Below are 13,001 nucleotides of genomic sequence, written 5' to 3'. Positions count from 1 at the left end.
CATTTTTTTCTATAACAAAATTTAACAAGGCAATTAGTTAAATATATTACATCAATATAACTAGGAAATGAGCTCTATATAACGAGTAAATGAGCTCAATATAACAAAGAAACTAACACACTATAACGACTCAATGAGGTAAAACTAACCTTTGTTGAATGTTTGGACCTGTTAATTACTTTTTCTATGGCAGATAATTTTCGTTTCGTTGGTGGCCTACCTCGATCCCTCACTCTAACCTTAGTGTATTTAGATCAATATATATGTGTATTGAGCTCAATATAACCGTGTATTTAGCTCAATATATCCGTGTATTGAGCTCAATATATTCGTGTATTGAGATCAATATAATGATGTATTGAGCTCAATATAACAATGTCAATATAAAGTTGTATTGATCTGAAGATAAATGGAGGATAACGATTAAAGATAACGATGAAAAAACACAATATCAAAACATAGTAGTCATATGGAGTTACCCGAACAATGTCAATATAAAGTTGTATTGATCTGAAGATAAAGTGAGGATAACGATTAAAGATAACGATGAAAAATCACAGTATCAAAACATAGTAGTCATATGGAGTTACCTGAGCACCGTTGAAATGTATTTATATCGAGTTATATCCCGGCCGCCGTCGATAAGGTTCTCTGGAAGAACTGAATCTATTCTAGGGTTTACAAGAAAGGTTGTCTGGGAGAGGATAGAGAAAAGAGAGAAAGTAGTTCCGTGCATTTATATTTCTTTCTCAGATCATAAAACGAATCTATGTGGCATTTTTTTTACAGCCTGGCAAAGCACACATGGCAGCCACGGAGGATTCGCTGTATGGTCGGAGGCCCAGCATCGGCCTCCCTATCATAGCCCTTTACCTAAACTATCTTCAATTTTTTTTTATCATCAATTAAATAATATAACAAATTATTCATTATTTAAATATTTTTATTATTTACCAAAAATAAGATTACATATCTAAATAAAATTAATCTTTAACATCATACTTTAGGGAATTGTTTCATATTAATATATATATACTTATGAGATGTAATCATTATTTTCTTATTATTAAAAATAACTTCTTTTTTTATTTGATGCAATAATTAAAAGTTTATGTTATCTTATATATGAATTATTTTATTTTATTATTTATATTTTAGGTTTAAATTTATTTATATTTTATTTTATTATTTATATTTATATTTATATCTTATAAAATAAATATACTAAATTTTTGTAGAATTATTTTTACAACTAGCTAGTTGTAAGAACCAGGGTTATTTGAAATACTAGCCAAAAGTCCGTGCGTTTGCACGGGGTGAATTAACATATATATTAATTAAAAAAAATATGTAAAAAAATGAAAATTAAAAAAAATTACATTTTCTATTTTTTTCCGTCTTAATAAATCGCCGTGTTCGTCGAACAACCACTAAATGCTAAATTTACCATTCAAATGTATTCTTTGTGTTATTTTTTGAGATTCTAATATCAATAAATATTATAATAGTTAGTCTAAGTTGTAAACATAAAAAAAAAATATAAGATGAAATAATAAGTGGAATGAATATCGATAATTGTACAATTATTACTACATTTTTTTAAAGTTATAAGGATCGTAATTGAACACAACACGAGAAATAAGAAGATCTAATTTCTCAAAATTTATGACTATAAATATCATTTAAAAGTCCTACCAATTTGAGACTATAAATATCAAATAAAACTCTTATTCATAGTGTCGATTCAATCAAAACTTATCCAAATTAAATTAAATAAATCAATAAATACGATTGAAATCATCATCTGATAAGGATTTAGTGGTTTTACACATTCAAACAATAAAATTCATGTTCGAAATTTCTATATATGTTAACTCACCACCGTGCGTTTGCACGGACTTTTGGCTAGTTAAATAAATAATAAATATTTTAATACTAATAATATCAAAATTTAAAAAATAAACAAATAAAAATATTATTTACATAGATAAGAATGTTCTAGATGTCAACAAGTATAAAAACTTTGGTATTGTAATTAAAGAATAAAATCCAGAATAAATGACTAAAAAAATTAAGTATGAAAGAGGAAGAGTAATCAAATATTTAAATAATATTTTGTTGAAGATGAAAGAAATAATTAACAATATGATTAAATTTAGACTAAATCTTATTATTATTAATATAATATGAATATATTAAATAGGATAATGTTAATAAATAAATAAATTAATTAAATTTTATAATAAATAATAATAATAATATTTCAAAAAAAATTTTAAAAATAGTAATAAATATTAGGCTAAGAATATAGAGATGTTACAACTGCCTGAAGATCAAATTTCTGATAAAAATTACAAAACATTGAACAACATATTGTTGAAACATAAAATAATACAAATTCAATTATTGAAAACATTATATTGATAGAAAAATTGAGAAGATTACAAGTTGATACAGAGATGTTGTTGTAGCTGATTGAAACGATCAAATTCCTGGAAAAAAAATACAAAACAGTGAATAACTAATTATTGAAACATAACATAATACAAATTCAATTATTGAAAGCATGATATTGATAGAGAAATTGAGAATATTATGAGTTGATATAGCTATTCTCTCTTCAATTGAAACTTGTTGATCTAATATTATTTATAAGAGAAAATATTTGGGTAAGGAAGAAGATGAAAAGTCGAATTGTTTTAATATATTGATTTTATTGTAAATTAATAGATAATTATAACATGATAATTGATTTTTTTTTTATTTTTTTATTTTTTTTTATTTTATATTTTCATATTTAATATTTAATGTTAAACTGAATTAATATAGATATTTTTTTTATAATTAATATAATATAATAACTGAAACTTTTATTATTTTTTTAGTTTTTTATAATTAATATTTAATGTTAAATTCAATTAATATATATAATATTTTAGATGAGAATTATTAAATTACTTTTAAAATATCTATTTTCAAGAAAAAAAAACCATTGAGATGATCTAAATATATATGATTTATAGAACTGACTTATATGATTTTTATTTTATAATTATAAATATATATACATATTTTAAAATAGTCATTCAAACTGAAACTGTTATCATATATTTTGTGAGCTGAACAAAGTTTCTAAATAAGCCTTCATATGAGTTTATATTAATATTGTTAGGTTAAGAAAATGTTCTTCTTCTATAGTTTGAAGAATGAATATAATATTGAAAAGGTCCCTGAAGAGTTTGATAATTACAAATTAGTCCACAAATAATAGATTTTCACAAATAAGCATAAGCATATTGTTTAAATGTGAATCAATTAATCCTGCATGATAAATCCAAGTTCTCTCAAATACCTTATATAAGACAAGTCATTATTTAGATTTTATTCAAACAATTTATGCCAAACTTTCTCACAAAAATCAACAATAGATAAAAAAAAAATATAATTCAAAGTGCAATTTGTTAGATATTCTGATTATGTCTCATTTTAATTTCTCCTTTATTTTGATTTCTAGTTAAAAATATGACATTGTTTACATCATTTCTAAACTCACAATAACTTATTTGTTTATTCTTTTTCACTTGTAAGACTTTTATAACTACTACCTTTTATCACATGTGCCCGAGTCATCATGTAACAAAAAAGTGCTAAATAGGCTACTATTCATAACAAAACAACAAACTCTATAGTTAATTGCCCAAAGTACATCGACCAAGATTAATTAAACCACCGACCGCAAAAGATTATATCAAATTAGACACTTATCATATAATATTGTTCTTCTTAACAAACAGTATTGAGACATTTTTATTCATAACCCACTATATCACAGAAATGAAAACATAGAAGAAAACTATAGAAACATGCATAATACAGGTTTGGTAACCAAACCTCTGATACTGAACAAAACATTCAAAAACAGGGACTGCAACTTAATCTACTTCCTCAATCTTCGGTCCAGGGCCACTTCCACCACCACCACGGCTAGCCCCAGGACCATCACCTTCATCCATGGGGACTCCATCGGGTGCCCACCTTCCTGATAATGTTAATAAATTAATTAATTAATTAAATTTTATAATAAATAACAATAATAATATTTCAAAAAAAATTTAAAAATAGTAATAAATATTAGACTAAGAATATAGAGATGTTGCAACCGCCTGAAGATCAAATTTCTGATAAAAATTACAAAACATTGAACAACATATTGTTGAAACATAAAATAATACAAATTCAATTATTGAAAACATTATATTGATAGAAAAATTGAGAAGATTACAAGTTGATACATAGATGTTGTTGTACTTGCTTGAAACGATCAAATTCCTGGAAAAAAAAATACAAAACAGTGAACAACTAATTATTGAAACATAACATAATGCAAATTCAATTATTGAAAGCATGATATTGATAGAGAAATTGAGAATATTATGAGTTGATACAGAGATGTTGTTGTAGCTGCTTGAAACGATCAAATTCCTGGAAAAAAAATACAAAACAGTGAACAACTAATTATTGAAACATAACATAATGCAAATTCAATTATTGAAAGCATGATATTGATAGAGAAATTGAGAATATTATGAGTTGATATAGCTATTCTCTCTTCAATTGAAACTTGTTGATCTAATATTATTTATAGGAGAAAATATTTGGGTAAGGAAGAAGATGAAAAGTAGAGTTGTTTTAATATATTGATTTTATTGTAAATTAATAGATAATTATAACATGATAATTGATTTTTTTTTTTTTTTTTTTTTTTTTTTTTTTTTTTTTGTATATTTTCATATTTAATGTTAAACTGAATTAATATAGATATTTTTTTTATAATTAATATAATATAATAACTGAAACTTTTATTATTTTTTCAGTTTTTTATAATTAATATTTAATGTTAAATTCAATTAATATATATAATATTTTAGATGAGAATTATTAAATTACTTTTAAAATAATTAATAAAAAAATATTAATATATATATATATATATATATATATATATATAAATATAAAGAAATAACGGACCTAGAATACCTAGAATAATTAATGATAAACTTAATTAATAAAATTTATGAAAATATATATACGATTAAGAAAAGAAAAACAATTAATTAATAAAGATAAATGAATAGAGAGAAATATGAGAAAATACCTTAGAAGGATGAAGATGATTTTGGAGAGAGAGCGTGAAGTCCACCTTCAACATTTTAAATTAAGCGTCATTAGATATATATATAGATTGTGGAGACTTGTACGAAATAAAAAAAAAAACAATTAACAAAATTCTTTTATTAAGATGTGGGAATTTTGAAAGCTCCATTAATGGATTAATGGATAGAGAAAGAAAGAAAATTAACCAAAACTTAGGCCTTGTTTGGTTTCGGACTTTTAAAAAAATTAGTGAGAGAAAAAATTAATAATTGTTGATGATTTTGAGGAGATGATGATTATTTTTGATAAAAAGACTTAAAAAGTATTGATATATATAAATAAAATAAATAATAATAATTTAAAATATAGGGTATTTTAGTATTTTGGTTAATAAAATAAGTGATGTAATCGTTGAAAAATGATTAATTTAAACATTAATTTTAATTTGGTTTTTGAAATAAACAAAGATAACCGGCACTTAGATTTTAGATTAGTTTACATGTTTTCTAAAATAATTTAAATAAAAGGTGCGGAATAGATGTAGATAAAGAATCTCTTTAAATAAATAAAAAATCGATTTCTTTTTTTTGCTGGTTGGTTTCTTCTTGTGGCCGGACTGTTAAATGTTTTTGATAGAACCTGGTTACGTTAATATTATCATATTGATTATCTGGATTCAACAAAAATGGAGAGACTTTGAAGTTATATGAAAACGACTTTAAAGTTAGATGACTTCTCTTTATAACAAATAGACTTAAATAAACTTCACATTTATATTTCTATGTTTATATGCTTCATGTTCCTCTTAACTATGCTTCACGTTCTCAATTTTATTCGAAGGTATGTAACCAAATAAATTTAAAATTAAAAAATATCAAAATTAAATATCAACATGCATTGGGTTAATATCTCTATTTTATATGCTTGATGTTCCACTGTCAGAAGACATGTAAAAAAACAAATTTAAACTAAAGAAATATCAAAATTAAATATGAATCTTAACAAGTGGTTCATAACCAAACAAGACATTGTGATTTGAAAATATATAAAGTCTAAAAATTGTATTTGAAAATGTAAAGTATTTTAAGTATAATTTGGTTAGGGATACTGGCCCAGTTTAGAAACTGCAAGATTCGAAGCTGTATTAGGTTTGGAATTTTATTTTTAATTTATTTAATAATTATTTATTTTATATATATTTTATCAAGATATTAATTTAGATTAAATAATATTTTAAAATACATTTTAATCACGTATAAAATATTAATAAATTTAATAATATTTATTTGTAAAAACTCAAACTTATAATTTTTAAATTTTTTTTGTGAGAATCATTTTTAGAGTTTTTTTATTTTATTTATTACTCTGTTCTTCTCATTTTGTTTATTTGTTTTATAAAGAAACTAAGAAAACTCTATTGAAGAAAAGAAAAGAAAAAGTTTGTGATTATGAATTGGCCTTAGATAAGATATAAAATGAATGAATTGAGCCTTGTTTTGATGTTGTTTATTTAATAAAGTTTATATAAAATTTAAATTTTCTAAAAAATAATAATAATAATAATATAATCATATGTAAGCACAAGAAAATTGTCAACAATATTTAAAGTTTTATATTCTTTATTAAAAGTATTACTCTTTTAATTTGATTGCTTCATAAATTATCAAAAATATTTATTACACTTAAAATATAAAATAAAATAGGTAAAAAAGAATTACTTTCTAATTTGGTTTCTAGTTTCACGGTAAACAGGAGTTTACATATGATATGTTTGAATAGTCTTAAATATATATACATTTCAAATGGGAACATATACGATTGACAAAATAAAGTGTTATTTGTTATTGTTTGAACATATCATGTATCATGTCAAAACATTAACCTTTAATTTGCAAATGGTGAAAATAAATTTTATTTTTTTCTAAATTGAAACAGTAGTTTCATTTGAATTGAATTTTGGTTGTATTTTTAATGGATTTAAGTATAATAAATGAAATTAGAATTAACTTTTCAGTATTTTACGATTCTCAATTATATATATTATTTTAAAATGAAATTGGATTATCATATTTAATTTATTTAATATGATATTTTATAATTATTTAAGAAAGTCATGATTAACTAAATACATGACTTAGATAATATAATTGTTAATCCAGTCTTGTTTAGATTTTATTTTATTTATATGATTTAAAACATATTTATTTGGTGTAGTTTAAATTTTATTTTAATAATTTAACCTATTAAAATTATATATTTTTGAGGTAAAAAATATATTAAAAATTTAAATGAATTTTAAATTTTAAAATTGTCTTATTTTATTATCTACTTCTTTTCATGTTGTTATGTAAATGACTTTACAATAATTTTTTCTATACATTTTCACTCTAATAATTTACTTTATGTCTATAATCACTTAATAGACTAATTTAATAAATAATAATGATAAAGACAGGTCTCATTTTTTTAATCTCTATAACTAATTTAATATACTCATTTAATAAAATAACTATGATTATTTCTACTACATATTTTTTAATTGATTATACACTCAGACTTAGATAATTAAATAAAACAAGAACAAACTAAGGAAAGTTCAAACAAATATTATCAATCTCAACAAGACACACAAATAACTAGATAGAAATTAGCATACTAATCTCACAAACGGAGTAGTTTGTATATATAGATAAAAATCACGTGAATGACTATACTTATGTAATCGATTTTATTAATATCAAATTTATTATACATATACACAAACAATAACTAAAAATATCTCAAATAACATTATTTAATAAAAAAATATTATTTATCATTCTTTTCCTCTCATTTTCTCTTTATTTCTTTTGTTTTTTTTAATTGGTTTTTACTCCATTGAAAGAAATAAAATCCTAATGGCTGTAATTCATTTTAAATGCTTTTTATTTTTTAGTTTAATTCATATAAAAATTATTAGTTTTCTTTTAAAATATTGATTTTTAGTCATATTTAATTGATTTTTTTTTTAAGAATTGCAATTAATTTTTTCTTAAATTTTAAACTAACATATATCTAAATTAAAAATATCAATGAATTATATTATTGTTAATAAACAAAAATAATTAAACTATGTTTATAAAAAATAAAATTTTCATTAAAAAGTAAAAATTCAACCTGAATTGAAACAATGATATGATTAGAGAAAAATAAATTTTTTAGTATTTTTTGAAATCCTGTTCAGATTTTTCTCCATAGGAGCCGTCGATCTAGCTGGTCCGGTGTTCAGAGTATTAAAAATATGCATATTGAAATATGAGTATTCATTAAATCCAAACTTTTTACCATAACACTCTTTGAGATTTGGGTAGAGAGAGAAAGATCTATAAACCCTAATTCTAGAAAAACTAGATTTGGGTTTTGTAACGAAAGAAGACCGTAATTTTACAGGAAATAGTTACAATGCATCCAATCCAATCCAATGAATGATTTGGAAGGGATCAAAACAAAACCCAACTGGTGGCGCTATTTCTTGGGTAGAGTAGATAGTACAAAAGGAATAATATATTAAATTATTTTATATATTTTATTTACGTAAAAATAACATAATGATTTTAATTATTATTATATACATTTTGTTACGAGAAAAATATATATCACATTAATATTAATATTATTTATTAATGACATAAAAATTATATATATGTTTTTTATAGATAATATTAAAACATTAAGAAAATTATACATTAAATTATTATATATATCTTTTTTATATAAAGAACAACGTAATAATAAAAAAAATATTATTAATTAATTGTATATCACATTAATATTATTTATTAGGGACATTAAAATTATAATATAATAATTTAAAATTATTATTAATTAAATGTATATCACAATAATATTGTTTTCATGCTATTTATAAAAATGAATTAAATCATTCAAACAAATAAAACAAACAAAATATATTTAATTAAGAAAACAAATAGGCACCGAGGCTAATGGGTCAATGTCATATGTTGGACGGATCACGAGCTAGCGGAGAGCATGAGGCTTCTCAGTCTGATGCATGTGATGCACGCATGCATGCATTGGTGCAGTAGAGATTCTTGGTCGGATGCTAGGCCACACGGTCGTATCATCGATCTCCTAAGAGAAACTTGGTTGCACGGCTAATAAATACGGTCATGGCATTCAGTGCTCGTTCGCATGGGAAAAACTCGGTCAAAAATCTGGTCAAATAGTCGCGTGACTGGAATTCTAGGTCAGGTCATTAGTAAGGGCACTCGTTTGGGCTGAAGAAAAATGGTTCGAAAATTAGGTTATGCTTGTTTTCTTAGTCGAAAATTAGGTCATGACTAATTTTCTATGTCACTAGCTATTAAATACGATTGTATTGCGTGTTTTCTTGGTAGAAAGATCCTAACCAAAAACACCAAGAACAAACACTTGTAAAATTTACCTTACCCTAACCTAACCTAAAATCTAATTGAATGGAACATAAAATAACAATATTAGAACATGAATTTAACATAAAATGAAAATCCATAAAATTAAAGAATCTGAAAGAAATCTCCACCAAAATAATAAAAAAATAGTCTTTTAAAATCTCATTTATTGGGTTGTAAGAATCAATCAAACCCAAACCTTTTTTTTTTTTTTTTTTACGTTTTCAAATGAAAATAAATTCACAAATATGGGCATACAATAATTCGAAAATGCTAATATGATGATATTATAAAATTGGACTTATATACAATGAATTCAAAGAGTTTAAAACCTTACAATAGTTATAAATGGTCTTAATAATAATTCCTAAGCAACAACAATCAAAGAAATCAAGTCAAGGAGATAAGCTTGATGTGTTTTAAGAAGAAAAATTAAGAGTTAAAAATCGAGAGCTGGGTTAGTATCCTCCAAAACAAATTTGTTTTATAGGTTGTATTTAACCTACTCAAAAGAGGGATTGGTCATTGAATAACTCTAACTTCTTTAATTTCCGAAAATAACTCTAAATGACCATTTATTGTATTAAAAAAATTAAAATGTGAGTAGCTCTCATTTTGTTTTAATTGCTCGCACTATCAAATTCCTTACGTCCACGGCTTTTTTCGGGGGACAATTTGGCCGCGAAATTATTGTGATATCATCATATTTAGATATTGAAAAACTATTTGAAAATTCTTTGAGAGAATGGGTCTTCTACATCTACTTGGTCCTACATATAGGCTCCACGCCTAGTGTCACGGTCTCAATCTTTTCACTGACGATCCGTGCGACACTAGTTATAGGGTTATCCCCAGCTATTACATTGATTACATAATACCCAATTACCTCATTAATGAAATGTTAGCCAACCACCACATTAATGAGTTACTATCGAACTACCACCTTAATAGCTTACTAACCAACCACTACATTAAATGACTCATTAATGTAGAGCATGTCATTCTTTCTTACCAGGCTTCTAGAATGTTCCTTGGGTTGTGCCTTCATGGATGATTAAGCCTCTTGGGTTAGGAAGACAAGTGGGCCGTGCATGGGTCCTTCATGGTCGTTGACCTATCTCGGTGGGTTCTACCGGTACTCCACCGGTGGGCCTACTAGAGGCTCGCCGACCAGCGACGTTTTGGTCAAAATTCTACGACATAATTTTTTTTTTCAGAATAACTACAAAAACAAAAAAAATATAACGTTAATAATATATAAATATATTCCAATTTAACATATTTATTCATTATCATTTATTTTATATATATTATGTATTATATCTCGATATTGTCTCCAAAATAATTATTTATTTAAAATTCATGCAATAAGCCATTAATAAATACTCATAAAATAAAAGGCCCGAAATTAAAAATATATTATAAATTACCAAGGTTAAAAATATATTATAAATTAAGGAGTGAAAATAGGTGATTCATTCAATCCTATAAGGATTATGGGTGTGCAAATGGGTAACCACAAACCATATTACTCAACCCAAATTAAATTTGGTCGACCCTTTATCCAACCCATATTAATGAATAATATGAGTTGAGTATGGGTTGGGTAACCCAAACTAAATTTTAATTTGTAATATATTTATAATGTTTTTTACACCTTTAATATTTAACATGTTTTTGTCTCGATTAACACATTTTGATCTGTTTAATAATTATTTAATTCGTTTTACCTAATTTAATACGTTTTTGATTTAATCAACACATTTTTAACTCATTTAACAAATATTTAATTCATTTAACCTATTTTGACTCGCTTAATACATTTTTAGTTTTAATAAGTATGTAACTCGTAATAATTCATTTCACACGTTTTTGGTATGTTTAATATGTTTTTGCACGCTTAACACGTTTTTCACACGTTTAACAAGTTTTGACGATTTCGACATGTTTAACACGATTTGACACATTTGACACATTTAACACATTTTTGGCACATTTAACTCGTTTTTGGCACATTTAACACATTTTGACACGTTTAACATGTTTTTCATGTTTTGACATGTTTAATACATTTTGACATGTTTAACAAGTTTTGGCGCGTTTTTCACGTTTTGACATGTTTCATACATTTTTTCAAATATTTTTGGCACGATTAACACATTTTGACACGTTTAATACATTTTTTCACACATTCAACACATTTTTAACGTTAATGACATGTTTAACACATTTTTATCATGTTTAACACGTTTTCATATTTTTGACACATTTCACACGTTTTTCACCGTTTGACATGTTTAACATATTATTGATACGTTTAACATGTTTTTCACACGTTTAACACATTTTTCACACGTTTAACACCTTTTGTCACATTTAACACACATTTAACATATTTTCCACATTTTTTTTGCACGTTTAACACATTTGACATGTTTAACACATTTTTTACACATTTAAAAAAATTTAATAAATTTTGACACGTTTGAATGTGAAAAACGTGTTAAAAATGTGGTAAACTTGCCAATAACGTGAAAAATGTGTTAAACGTGCCAAAATACGTCAAACATGCCAAAACGTGTTAAACGTGCCAAAACGTATTAAACATGCCAAAACGTGTTAAATGTCCAAAATTTTGTTAAACGTGCTAAAAACGTGTTAAACGGCCCAAACGTGTTAATTAAAATTTGTCAAAACGTGTTAAACGTGCCAAAAATGTGTTAAACATGTCAAAACATGTTTAACGTGTAAAAACATGAAAAACGTGTAAAATGTGTGAAAAATATGTTAAACATATCAAAAAATGTTAAACGTGCCAAAAACATGAAAACGTGTTAAACATGCTAAACGTGCCAAAAACATATAAAATGTGTTAAATTTATCAAAAACATGTGAAAGACATTTTAAATATATTAATTATGTCAAAAACATGTTAAACGTGCAAAAAACGTGAAAATGTGTTAAACGTGTTTTAAGTGTAAAAATGTGTTCAAATGTCTAAAACGTGTTAAATGTGTCAAAAATGTGAAAAACGTGAAAAACATGTAAGACATGTTATATATGTCAAAAACGTGTTCAACTGTAATGAAGATCAACGTAGTAAAAATCAATATAATATATTGAAGTTGGAATATTGTTAGTTTATATTGGATTAGTAAGAGAGAATTAAACTAAATTAAATTTATATAATTTGGGTAACTCTAACCGTAACCCAACCCTAACCTAACTCAAATTAAGCTCAACACATACTCAACCCAACTCATATTCAATCAAATTCAAATTAACTTACCCAAATTAATATTTTAGGTTTGGGTTAGGATTGGAGTTTGGGTCAACCCAAGTTATATATGTAGGTTAATTAGATGTTCGCAGCGGAATAATTTATAGATCTAATCTAAACATCTAATCATATGATCA

The sequence above is a fragment of the Impatiens glandulifera genome, chromosome 1 (genome assembly GCF_907164915.1).
Source record: "Impatiens glandulifera chromosome 1, dImpGla2.1, whole genome shotgun sequence".
NCBI lineage: Eukaryota > Viridiplantae > Streptophyta > Magnoliopsida > Ericales > Balsaminaceae > Impatiens > Impatiens glandulifera.
This window is presented reverse-complemented; position numbering follows the sequence as displayed.